The sequence below is a fragment of the Homarus americanus genome, unplaced genomic scaffold (genome assembly GCF_018991925.1).
Source record: "Homarus americanus isolate GMGI-L3 unplaced genomic scaffold, GMGI_Hamer_2.0 scaffold34921, whole genome shotgun sequence".
Taxonomy (NCBI): Eukaryota; Metazoa; Arthropoda; class Malacostraca; order Decapoda; family Nephropidae; genus Homarus; species Homarus americanus.
The window spans coordinates 4,026,643-4,040,270 of record NW_024741901.1 but is presented as its reverse complement, the minus strand read 5'-3'; the positions used below and the strand labels follow the sequence as shown (position 1 = coordinate 4,040,270).

Sequence of the window (13,628 nt, the reverse complement as noted above, 5' to 3'; positions counted from 1 at the left end):
ATCCTAAAACTGTATCTTGCTCTTGTGAGACCACACCTGGATTACGCAGTTCAGTTCTGGTCACCGTATTACAGAATGGATATAGAATCCTTGGAAAGAATTCAGAGGAGAATGACAAGACTAATCCCGGGCATTGGGAACCTTGAGTATAGAGACAGGTTAAAGCATCTTAATTTGCACTCCCTTGAGAGACGTAGAGCGAGGGGCGACCTGGTAGAGGTGTATAAGTGGAAGGCAGGGCTAAACAAAGGGGACATTACAAAGGTACTCAAATTATCCAACCAGGAGCGAACTCGTAACAATAGTTTTAAATTAGACAAATTTAGATTTAGGCGTGAAATAGGTAAACACTGGTTTGGAAACAGAGTAGTGGATGAATGGAACAAGTTACCAAATATCATCATTAACTCGAATACGCTGAATTGCTTCAAACATAGGTTGGATGCTCATATGAGCAATAGGGGTTGGGTGTAAACGGGACTGCCCAGTATGGGCCAATAGGCCCGCTGCAGTTTCCTCCATTCTTATGTTCTTATGTTCTTACCTTCTTCTCACAATGGCCCGAGAACTTCAGCTCATTGTCAACATACACACCTAGGTCCTTCTCACACACAGTCTCAACTAGTGCATTTTCTTCATCCCGTTGGGACATATGATACGCCTCCTTACCGTTGGTACGCCCCAGGTGCATCCTCTTACACTTCGTGACATTGAATCTCAGAAGCCATTTCTTCGACCATTCTTGTAGCTCACAGAGATCCTTCTGCAGCTCTCCACAGTCCGCTCGGTTCTTGATTTCACGAAATAACTTGGCGTCATCGGCAAACATTTGTATGGAAGTGTACAACGTCAGGCATGTCATTTATGAAACAAACAAACAACAACGGGCCCAATACACTGCCCTGTGGTATCCCGCTTGTGACAGGTACGGATGATGATTTCGTGCCATTAATCACCACACACTGCTTGAGGTCATGTACAAAGTCTTCTATCCATGCTAGGACATTTCCCCGAATTCCGTACTCTTCCAGTTTGATTTTCAGCCTTTTGTGGGGTACACTGTCGAAAGCCTTGGCAAAATCTAAGTAAATAATGTCGATATTACCACCCCGTTCCAGAATATGGGTCCACACTAGTGAGTGAGGAGAAATGGGAGGTTATTCGGCAGGCAAAAAATTTAGCAAGGAGCGAGGCATTTCGGAGCGTATTCATTCACCCAGATCGCACGGTAATGCAGAGGGAACAGCACAGGAAGCTCATGCAGGGCTTGAAGCAGAAGAGGGAAGACTCGAGGAGGAGCGGGGACGGGTGTACATGGGTTGTTTTCAGGGAGAGAGTGGTGGAAGCAAGTGTGCCGACACAGGGCCGGGGGACAGCAGCGCACCCTCCTAACCACCTTTATTTCTCCCAATATCTTGGTACCCTTATTACATTTACCCACGTGTCTTAACCTCGAGGCTACCACAGGTTAAAAAATACAGTAATTGTTGAAGTAGTGGTTCAGAAAGAGAGAAAGTAAAGTATTATAGGAAGTAGATCCCCTATAATAGGTTACAGCGATCTCTTGTCCCTGCACTGTCACCTCGTCTGGTCCCCGAGGTATGCAAGGGACTGTCAGTTGATTGAAAATGTCCAAAGGAGGGCCACCAGACTGATGCCTGCACTACGGCACCTCAGCTACCCTGAGAGATTGGAGTGCCTGAACTTGCCTAGCTTATACTATAGACAGGCAAGAGGGAACCTAATTGAGGTGTATAAGCATCTCAAGGGGCACTACTCAGTCGAGTGTCCTTACCTGGAGCTGGAGGACGCTCGCGCCACAAAGGGTCACAGCTCAAAGTTGAAGAAGCCGTAAGCCCCCAAAAACTGTAAGGGGTAACTTTTTCGGAGTGATAGTTGTAAGCTCTTGGAACAATCTGCCAGAGAGTGTAGTGACGGCACCGAGTGTGAGCTCTTTCATGACCAGACTCGACAAGCACTGGAGCAGGTTCAGATACATTCAGGAGCCAGTGCATGCCAATAGTGCGTAACAGTCATGACCGACAGCCCAAGCGGCTATCGAGCCGATCAGTGGCGAAGAGGATAAAAGTAAAAGTATTATATGACTTTAATTAAATCGATCTAGCAGTAAAAACACCCAAGGAATATAGGTCACGCGTGATTTATAATCCTCTAAATTACTGCATATACGCACAAGTACCGAATGACTGGTGATATAGAATTATAGATTGCCGTGCATCGACTCTCAAACACTTTACTTACCAAGGAAGGCTATGACGTTCACAATTTGTATTACAGAGGAGTAAGAGGAAATTCAATTGAAATGCTTATATCTGGTTGTATCTTGGATATTGATATAGACAAATTTATTTGGCTCAGACTTTTACAATCACATATCATAATACCAATTTACAATTAATACATTTACATATCAAAACATGATTGTAATTATGACTAATTCATCACATACATTATCTGCCTAAAGTCCAAACCTATTTAGAAACTTCACAAACACAGCTATTTTATGGATAGTTTTTATACTAGTCTGTTGCATTAATTTACCCAATTTGAAACGAATTTGATGGTTTCTGTAAAATCTTGGGATATACTTGCATCTCTTCCCTTGATTTCTTGATCGTTACACTCTAGAATAAACTGATAATCGGCTCCAATAACATTATAACCACATTTAACACAAATTCTCTCTTGAAATATTTTGATATCTACCAGTTACAATGGGTAATCTTGTATTGTATGCTTTAAATTTACACAGTGGATAATGAGAACAAAATTGATATTGAGCCAAGTGATATTGTAGTATGAACAGTAGGTTCCTAGGTAAGTAGTAGACAGCTTTCAAACAGGGAGGTACTACTGACTAGGAAAATAATTGAACGCAAAATGTGTTGTCTATTGTTAGACCCTGCTGCCACATTACATAATTTTTTATTTATTTTTTTTACCAAGTCCCAGGTTGCTGAATTGACTGACTTTCTGCCTCATTTACAGACAATTGCAGGGTCTCAATTGTTTCTCTTACTTTGACAGCAAAACACATAACTCTTTTAGTCTGATTTATTTTTTCCATTTCTGGATTTATTTCTGGTGCATTTTTATTTTCATCCCCCAGCCCCCGATGTGGGTCGGTGACTTGTGTCCGGGTGGGCTAATCTCCATAAGTGAGACTCTGAACCCTTTTAGTGGCACCTGATTTATTTATTTATTTATCCTTGGCTGCATGCGAGTATTTTCTTCTACCACCATAAACTTTGAAACTTATTTATCATTTACGTCAATAATCTCATGTTTAAATGCATGCAATATATAAAACACTGCTTACTGAAAGAAAGGAGACTGGAAATTTGGGTCTAGTGCCATTTTGAGCAGCTGTGCCAAGTGGTTCTTAAGTTCCTGATTTATCAGGCGCTCCTGTCGTACTTCTTCAAGCAACCGAATGCAGTGATCTCCAAACCAATGAAAATCAGAGTTGTTTAAACGAATACCAGTCCCATCTTCATACACAATGACGACTCCCTGTTGTTGGGGATCACCACTGTCCTGGTCACTCATGGTCTTTTCCATGCGAATCCTAAAGGAGGAGAGAATCAATATTATTATTTTTTTCAGACATAGAAGGGTACAGGTGTACTGCGCACATCATTGTCATTCCTAAAAAACCCTGAACTTGCCTAGCTTATACTACAGACGGGCAAGGGGGGACCTAGTTGAGGTTTATAAACATCTCAGGGGGCACTACTCAGTTGAGTGTCCTTACTTGGAGCTGGCGGACGCTCGCCCCACAAGGGGTCACAGCTCAAGATTGAAGAAGCCGCAAGTCCAGAAAACCGTGAGGGCAAACTTTTTCGGAGTGAGGGTTGTAAACTCTTGGAACAATCTACCAGAGAGTGTTGTGACGGCACCGAGTGTGAGCTCTTTCAAGAGAAGACTTGACCAACACTGGAGCAGGTTCAGGTACATTCAGGAGCCGGTGCATGCCCAGTATTTGCCAACAGTGCGTGACAGAGACGTGACCGATCGCCCGGGCGGCTAGCGAGCCGACCTTTTGGTGAAGAATATAAAGGAAAAGAGACGTGACCGATCGCCCAAGCGGCTAACAAGCCGATCAGTGGCGAAGAGGATAAAAGTAAAAAAGTAAATCCACCGCGCTTGTAGAACCTCAGAAAACGGGAAACATTGATAAAGGACAACTCACCTACTCAATGTTACTAGACCATGTGTTGTATTGTACCCAGGTACAGTTATATCATATTAATTGTATGTATTCATAGCATTAAGGAGAACTCAGGGTATCCATAAGATGAATGTTAAAGTCCAGTTGAGCCGGACTAGTGTACTGTAGGACTAAGTGTGGATCAGGGTTTGAAGGTCATACTATTTACGTCTGTGAGCGTGTAGCGAACATAACTTCCACAGATATCATATGAAAATACATGAGAACAATGATCTGGAAAAAGGATAAATGTATCAGAACTATGTGAGGTGTTGGAAGTGACCCAGAAACTATACTTGAAAGGAAATATCTTGTATGCGTTGGTATGAACTTAATACACCTCGTATCCTCACGTGACATATACCCACGACAGGTACAGTGATCAGAGAATCTTATGTCTGTGTTCAAATAGTGCAATGTGTGAGAGGAGGATCCCTCATTACAGTTTTAAGTGAAGTTGATACACCCCCGCCATGAACATTCAGCCTTTGTTTTAAGGCGCGTCATGTACCCGCCTCGGGTGTGCCGCGTTGATATTATAACCCAATGAATTTACCCACGAACTAGCAAACCAAGACCTTACCTTAGTGTGTAATTTAGGATTAAAATATGTGTTTATACGGCATGAGTGACAATATACCGAAAAGTGTTCAGGTGAGAACCGTAAGAAATAAAAGTAAAAATTAAAGATTGGAAACTGTAGGCCTACGCGGTGAGGAGCGGCAGGGCACTGCCCTCAGTACCCTCCGTTCTACCGTCACCTCAGGTCAGTGTCCTATCGGGCTATATCCCGCCCTATAATTAAGGTTTATATAGAAGTTATTACAGTTTAAAGCTTTGCCTGATATATAAGTGTAATAGTAATGTGTTAGGGGGTGTGATAACCGCCCGTCAGGCATTATTTCTCAGTACCCTCCGTTCTACCGTCACCTCAGGTTCCATGCGGTCGGAGTGCCTTGCTGCCCGGCAGCCATTATCCCTATGAGCGTCCCAACAGGTGGTGACTACTCCCAGCTATGCCAATCCACTGTGAACCTGTGGATTTCCAGCACACCACTCCAAATGAGTAGTAACAAATAAGGAGACCGTGAGAAACTCTGCGGTCGTCACTTGGAGCGACCTATAATACCAGGCGTAGAAATAGTACTGGTATGTCTCTTGGTGAAGCCCTCGTCTTTACCCACCGAGGGCGGTGTGCGAACGAGGTGCCTGTTGTGTATACCTAAAAGTTACAAGGAGTCCCATACCTGCAGGGGTGGAGTGTAACATGTGTGTTGAGATGGTGCTACTATGTATGATAACCGACGGTGCTATATTCCATACAGGTGGAGCAGTCTGATGTGTTAAGGGATAGTGTAAGAAGGAATGACCGAGGTAAGGTGGTCACAGATTGTTATGCAATAAGTATGTGGATGACACGCCATTAATGTAAGAGTCTGGTGCCCATCTGGGTAACCAACATTTTCGTTGTTCTTCCGAGGAAGACCAATTCATGTGTATGTTTTTTACCAGTATGCTTTATAAGGAATAAATTAATTAAGAGATGTTATGGTTTCACCCTTCTTTACCCTTATGGATCTGGTCAATGGAAAACCTAACCCAATGCCTAGTCCACTCTGCACGCTACCTAACGAGCTACATGCTGTCCAGAGGGGGTCTGGTGGCAGCGACCCTTAGAAATTAAGATTAGAGTTAAGTATTTACCCTTAGTATTAATGACCCCAGAAACTGGCAGTATACAGGCACTTACATACCTTAAATATATATTCTAAAAAGCTTAGTTAAACGCCGCATTCAAGCAATTTTTTTAAAAATGGAAAATTAACGCTCGCTATAGTTGTGTCACAAAATGAAACTATCACACCTTTGTTAACATTAATATTGCCAGAGAATACAATGGCAGTTTTTTTTAACATTCATGTAACCTAAAAAAAAATAACATAATTTTATCCAATGAAGTAAAACTCTAAGGGGAAGTTCAAAATTAACAGGAGCTCAATACCCGCGAAGCTTGATACAGGATGTGTAAGATGAAATATAGGACATGCTTTCCTTTAGACATAAAATAATACAAGAATGAATTTGTAAAGTGTTTACATTTTATCAGGGAAATCTCATTCAGAGGAAAAGCACAGGAAATAGATACAGAAAATAGATTCGCCAAGGTAAGTAAGTATGAGACGCCAGTGTGCAGTGTCTTAATAAGTTCATACAGTGAATATTCCTAGCCCCTTGAGTACGATGACAACCCCCTCGAGTACGATGATTTAACCCCTTGAGTACAATAATTTAATCCCATGAGCACGATAATTTAATTAGGTAAGTAATCTGGTAGCCCTGAGGCCATGATTCACCCCTGTAACCAAATTGGACAGAAAATGTACAGGAACACGACGCAATCTCAACGAGATATGCTAGGGACTGTCAGTTGGTTGAAAATGTTCAAAGGAGGGCCACCAAACTGGTGCCTGCACTTCGGCACCTCAGCTACCCTGAGAGATTGGAGCGCCTGAACTTGCCTAGCTTATACTACAAACGGGCAAGGGGTGACCTAGTTGAGGTGTATAAGCATCTCAGGGGGCACTACTTAGTCGAGTGTCCTAACTTGGAGCTGGCGGACGCTCGCCCCACAAGGGGTCACAGCTCAAGATTGAAGAAGCCGCAAGTCCAGAAAACCGTGAGGGCAAATTTTTTCGGAGTGAGGGTTGTAAACTCTTGGAACAATCTACCAGAGAGTGTTGTGACGGCACCGAGTGTGAGCTCTTTCAAGAGAAGACTTGACCAACACTGGAGCAGGTTCAGGTACATTGAGGAGCCGGTGCATGCCCAGTTTTTGCCAACAGTGCGTGACAGAGACGTGACCGATCGCCCGGGCGGCTAGCGAGCCGATCTTTTGGTGAAGAATATAAATGAAAAGAGACGTGACCGATCGCCCAAGCGGCTAACAAGCCGATCAGTGGCGAAGAGGATAAAAGTAAAAGTAAGAGAGTCACGGACTCCAGCCCAGTGACTGAGGCTGGCGTTGGTTCTCTTGTCACTTTGCAAAAGAGGTAATTTGATCCCATGCTCACCCTCGAAATTCCTGCATTTTGGTGCAAGCTGAAGTCTGTTAAAGATGGGAATGATAAGCTCAAGTTTGGTTTATTATTGGAACTTATGTGTGGACTGGTTGCCCTCCCACACTCATCAGTTTGTGTAGAGAGGGTGTTTTCACGGGTCAACTTGTGAAAACAAAGCAAACAAATCGACTTAAATGTAGAACAGCAGCAAACAGGCCATTAGCTAAGCAGGCTATTTCTCGCCAAGGGGGTAAGTGTTATTCATGTGTTCCATCAACGTATACATTAGAAGAATTTAAACAAGGACGTTACCATCGGAGAAACACTGGGTATCTAGAAAAAAATGAAAAATGAAACCATTCTAACGCTGCAAGCAGCAGATTCTGATACTGAAGAGGAAAATATGGAAATACAGACATTCTTGAAGTGATTTTTTTAATTTCTTGCATCTGTACTCTAATAGGAATAATTTCTGCTGTGATTTACTTAAACTTTTATTTAGTCTTGCCTCCAACTAACAAGTGAATGTTTTCGTTTTCTGTTATACTGAGAATATTGAGTGTACCTATTCATACCATATATTTGTAAATTTTGTGAAGAATTATGCAACAGTACGATAGGTATACTTGTATATATAAAAGGAATAATTTCTGCAGTGATTTTACTTAAACTTTTATTTAGTCTTCCCTCCAACCAGTGAATGTTTTCGTTTTCTGCTATACTGAGAATATTGAGTGTGACTATTCATATCGTATATTTGTAAATTTTGTGAAATACAGTAGTATGGATCAAAGTTAATATATTAGTAACTTTTATTATTTTGTCATACCTTGAAATTTTTTCTGTCAATCTTGAAATAATTTTTTTCATGAGTGGCAACACTGCCGGGGAGTCGTTCAGTAACGTATAGACAGTGTGCCACTTCTATAGATTTATCTGTAGACCTACAGATTTCGTGCTTAATTTCAGATTGTCAGGTTTTCTGAAAAAGAGGCTTAATCTACAGATTTTTGTATCAGATATTCAGACAATAGACACAGAATGGAGGCTGGTAAGTAATTCTGTAGGAACTCTCGTCGAGGTCAATTTCAGTATGAAACCTGAGGAATTTTGGAGTAAAGTAAAGTAGGTGAAACTAAACAAATGGACAGTAGCCCCAGCGATCAATAGAATGAAAACAAAACAAGAAATAGACTGTCAACAGAGACCATGATGGGCTTGCTCCAGACTAAACAGCTATTCAGGGGTTCATCGAGCCTTTGCTTCAGAGAATAAAGGAAGTCTTCAGGAATAATTTGATGGGTAATGTCCTTCCATTGCGATAATAGTATATGCCAGTATATACTTCCTTGTGTTCACTATTTGTGGGTTTGACAAGACAAAAATATACACTACAGTACACCACAACGTCTTCATAACATACCGTGGGTTAAGATTTCTACTTGTATAATCACAGAAGGTAGCTTTCATTAATTTTACTTTGTTCTATACTACACAGTAACTCTCAAGCAAGGTAACTATTGTTTATATGTGTCAAGTCATTTATACTGTGTTGATTGTATTAGTTTAACCAATAACCTATCTGTACTATAATTTTGCTTTTTCGGTGGTGGGAGAAAGCTGCTTGGTTTGCTTTTATGACTGTCATTTTTTTTTTTAATATTAATAGGGTGAAGCTTTTAATTTTGGTTAACATCTTGTATGTATCCGTACTTGTTGTCTCAGGAATCCGATTTCCACCTGGTAAATGAATACCGATGTATCCTGTGATTTGAGGAGTGTAAACAGGTATGAAGTAGTTAAGAGACGAGACGCAAGGTTGTATCACTGACTAGTGGAGTCGTGATAACTGTATGTGGGCCAGAGTAACTTATATCCTCCAAGTGTTGAAAGGAATAATAATTACTGTACACGAACAACCTTGTGGCGGGTGTTTGAGAAGTCCTATGAAGTGTTAGTATAAATAGTAAGATAATTTATTGAAGTACGGACGACCAGTCCTTGTATCACTGACTCGTAGAGTCGTAATAGCTGTGCGTGCAGGAGTAACTTGTATCCCCCAAGGGTGGAGAGTAATAATAATTGCTGTATACGAACAATCTTGTGATGGGTGTTTGGTAAGTGCCAAGGAGTGTTACTAAGTAGTAATATAATAATATTGAAGTGCGGACGACCATTCCTTGTGTCACTCACAGAATGATACCAGAAACTTACAGTACAGGTTCTTTTGATTGAACATTGGTCCTGTCCTGTTGGCGTGAAGGCTGACGTGGAAGTAAGGTCAAGTGGTCTTTGAAGCTTGTATCAATGTTTACGTAAATTTGACCAAGTCTTGAGTGAACCCCAAGGAGTGGTTCTGAGGTGTATGTTCTGGTAATGTGTCCGGTATTCATCTTAAATATAAATAAACCCACGGGTCCCAGACCTCGTCACGATGCTACCCCTCAAGAATCCTGTTACTATCATATATAATGTTATAATTAAATTTTTATCCTCTTCGCCACTGATCGGCTCGTTAGCCGCTTAGGCGGTCGGTCACGTCTGTGATACACACTGTTGGCAGATACTGGGCATGCACTGGCTCCTGAATATATTGGAACCTGCTCCAGTGTTGGTCAAGTCTGGCCTCGAATGAGCTCACACTGGGTGCCGTCACAACGCTCCCCGGCAGTTTGTTCCAAGAGTTCACAATTCTCACTCTGAAAAAATTTGCCCTCGCAGTCTTCTGGACTTAAGGCTTCTTCAACCTTGAGCTGTGACCCCTTGCGGGGCGGACGTCCGCCAGCTCCAGATATGTGTACAGTCTCGTTCAAGATTCTTCGAACACTGCTGGAGACAGCTGGCAACTCAAGGCCGTTTATTTACTATAGTACGTAGTAAAAATTAAGAATGAATGTAAAAGTGATCGGTGATTGGTTACTTAGTTCCCCGTTGCTTAATTATTGGTTGGGCTTTTACATTCATTCATAATTTTTACTACGTACTGTAGTAAACAAACGGCCTTGTGTTGCCAGCTGTCTCCAGCAGTGTTCGAAGAACCTTGAACAAGACTGATGCATTCGAGCGAGTAGTGCCCCCTGAGATGTTTATACACTTCGAATTAGATTATACAGCATGTTCTGATAGAAAAACCTGAGTAGTGGCATGGATTGATTTAATCAGGAAAGTCCCCAAAAGGAAGGTTTTAGTTATTGGTGGTAATGTTTAGTGGTATGCTGCGTGGCCTTGGGGTGCCTTATCCTCACGTGATCCGAATACTCCTAGTAAGTGTTGGTGGTACAGCGGTGACGCGCGTATATCTCACCTTGTCATTGACCCGGACACACATGAGAAGTGTTATCTGTTGTGACCCTATAACACAGGATTCCTCCAGGTACTCTGCTTTCCTCCTGTACTAATACTGGACAAATAAAGTGCATAACAAAGCACGGGCCAGCTGGTCGAACGGCTTATAAGCTGATGAGGGGTGAAATTATAAATATTTACCAGTACGGGGCACTTGCGAGGAGTTCCCCCAAGACAGGGACTTCCCCTTTCTCAAGGCTAAAGTAGGTGCGGCGGGTATTAGCGTGTATACACATGGCACCAAACACTCCACTCATGTCCACATTATACAATCTTCATTATCGTTCTTTCCTTTTCTTTCTATCTCTACACACACACACACACACACACACCGGCTGCAACTCTATTAATAAACCGTTTATTATTATTATTACACACACACACACATTTCATTGCACCTGTACGTCAAGTCAAAACTGACAGGTTCGATAGATAGATAAAGAGATTATTTTTAGTAAAATAGTCAAATAAGTTCACACTGAATCAGCATGTTCAATCAAAGACAAAAGTAGTGTCGCGGTTTTGTCCGAAGATTGAATAAAACTCGTGAAACATTGTCAGAGCCCCCAACCACAAGGCAGTGCGCACCAAAAGTTTAGCCCTTCTGCATATGTCTTCACCATATTTCACGACACTACAGTACTTTTGTCTTTCATTGTGCATAGATGATGTAAGTACAGTATATAACGTACTGTACATAAACAGTACAGGTATCTATACAAGCAATATACAAAGATAGTGCAGGTATACAAAATGATAATGTATGCAGACAGTGTATGTATACAAACATCTTCAGCTCTTTAGAAACCTTCCATATCAGGATAGGTTAAAGAAACTTAACTTGCATTCCCTAGAAAGACGAAGAGTGCGGGGAGATATGATAGAAGTATTTAAGTGGGTGAAAGGAATCAATAAAGGGGATATAGATAAAGTTCTTCTAATATCCGAGCAGGATAGGACTCGTAGCAACGGATTCAAGTTGGATAAGTTTAGGTTTAGGAGGAAGATAGGAAGGAACTGGTTCACAAATAGGGTGGTGGACGAGTGGAACAAGCTTAGCAACTTTGTAGTAAGTGCGGGAACTCTGGAAAGTTTCAAAAGGAGGCTAGATAGATTCATGGATGATAGAGAGTGGTAGTAACTCTCGACAGGAGCTGCCATGCACAGAGCCAACCGGCCTATTGCAGACTCCTTATGTTCTTATGTTCTACATCACGCTTGTAACCATGCTGCCTTCCCAGCACCAAGCTGCATTGTACATCCAATACAACATGTATACAGAGAGCACATTGTGAGTTTCCTTTCTCCATCCCATCCTGAGTGTGAACCAAACATCCCATACCCCACACTCTACATTAGTGTCCAGTGATCAGTTTCTCAGTCTCTAAACACACATGGAGATAGTCGAGCTACGACACACATCAACACTCACTACAATCGTTGACCAGTTTATTGAGTCCAGTACAATATATCCATTTATTTCGTTATTGCTTTTTAATCCTTTTTCTATCTTTATTCACTGTAAAATAAAACACGTATGCATGTACTTGATACAAAACTTGCATGAAATATTGTATGTACGTATATTGTTGTAGACAGTAAAAAGTTTTACTATTATAGTCAACATATTCTCACCTTTTTTGGTTTCGAAATTTTCTTCTTGTTCTTCAGTTTGATAAGACGTCACCTGCTAGAGACAATAGGCACTACTGAAGCGAGCACCGTATTGCCTACTGACACTGTTCTCTCAGCTCGCAAGAGTGCTTCAGCGATACGTATTCCTCAAGTTGCCATGTCTGAGTTGTACTCTTATTGATTAAGTACTCAGGTATTCAGGTATTCAGGTATTAGGTATTCAGAACTGTTTATACTGTTATTGTTTGTGTTTTGAAAAATATGTAACACTACAACGTCACACTTCTCCATTAATAAAGAAAAAGGCATATGATAAGCAATTATTGTAATCGTTCTTTACCGTCCATAAATGCCAGATGTGTTCACAATACTTATATATGATATATTTTTGGCATCGCTTTATCTATCTATGGATGGTAAATTAGATGAATACAGAAGCAGTAAGTTGGCCGTACGAAGAAGAAATTAGCCATTATCAAATATCAAATTGAAGGAATACACTGTCAGCACTGTTGTACACACGTACTAGCCCTCCGACCACATACTAGAAACTAATGTGGGCGGTCTGTCAGTTCTTTAACCAGGGCTTCCCACAAGTAGCAGCAAGGATTAATCAAAATTACCTAAAAAATGAGAGAACATTTCTCTAAAGATTTTACCTTAGTTTTCCGACTGCACAATTAGCATATATTATGATAATTATATTTGTTATATCAGGGTAGTACTGGAGCCTTCTCTAATCACCACTTGGCAACTGTGCATATCAAATGTGAGAGGTTTGGAATATTAATAAACCATAAATTATATTACATGAAGCTTTTATTGTTGCAGTTACAAATTACAATTTACCTGAAAAACACATAATTCACCTTAGCAAAATATAAATCCTTATGAATATGAAAAAAAATAAAGTAATCCTTTGTTGCTTCAGTTAAAAAAAATACTTCTCATTAACAAAAAAGAAAATACAGTAATCATTTTGGTTATGAAACAGTACAGACCAATGCTCCATTCTTTAAAACTAAACCTCGGTTGGAAAAAAAATTGCGTGATTCAACACCGATAGATATAAGAACAGCACCATCCCATCTATTGTTAAAATAATAAACAACTCCTAATTTATGTACTGTACAGCCCTGTAAATGTATTCAATGCATATTATATCAATATGTCTAAATCAAATGTAAGTCTGTATATTTTCAGCCACCGGCTGCAACTGTATTAATAAACCGTTTATTATTATTATTATTCCCCGTTGAGAAGATTTTTTCTCTTAGCTGACTAAGGAGATGTGTGGGTTCCAGTGGTGTTGTATGAGCCTATCTGGGGGAAGACTCGATGAACCAGCTTGGTAAATA

At 40.9% G+C, this 13,628-nt stretch overlaps 1 long non-coding RNA gene across 1 annotated transcript; it reads right to left on the bottom strand.

Annotated features, from left to right (window-relative positions):
• Positions 1-2,332: 2,332 nt before the first annotated feature.
• LOC121876255 lies at positions 2,333-12,805 on the bottom strand. The gene is made up of 2 exons (XR_006090740.1): positions 12,271-12,805; positions 2,333-3,589 (listed from the first exon to the last, which is right to left on the bottom strand). It is a non-coding gene; the product is annotated as an uncharacterized LOC121876255 (long non-coding RNA).
• Between the last annotated feature and the right edge of the window lie 823 nt (positions 12,806-13,628).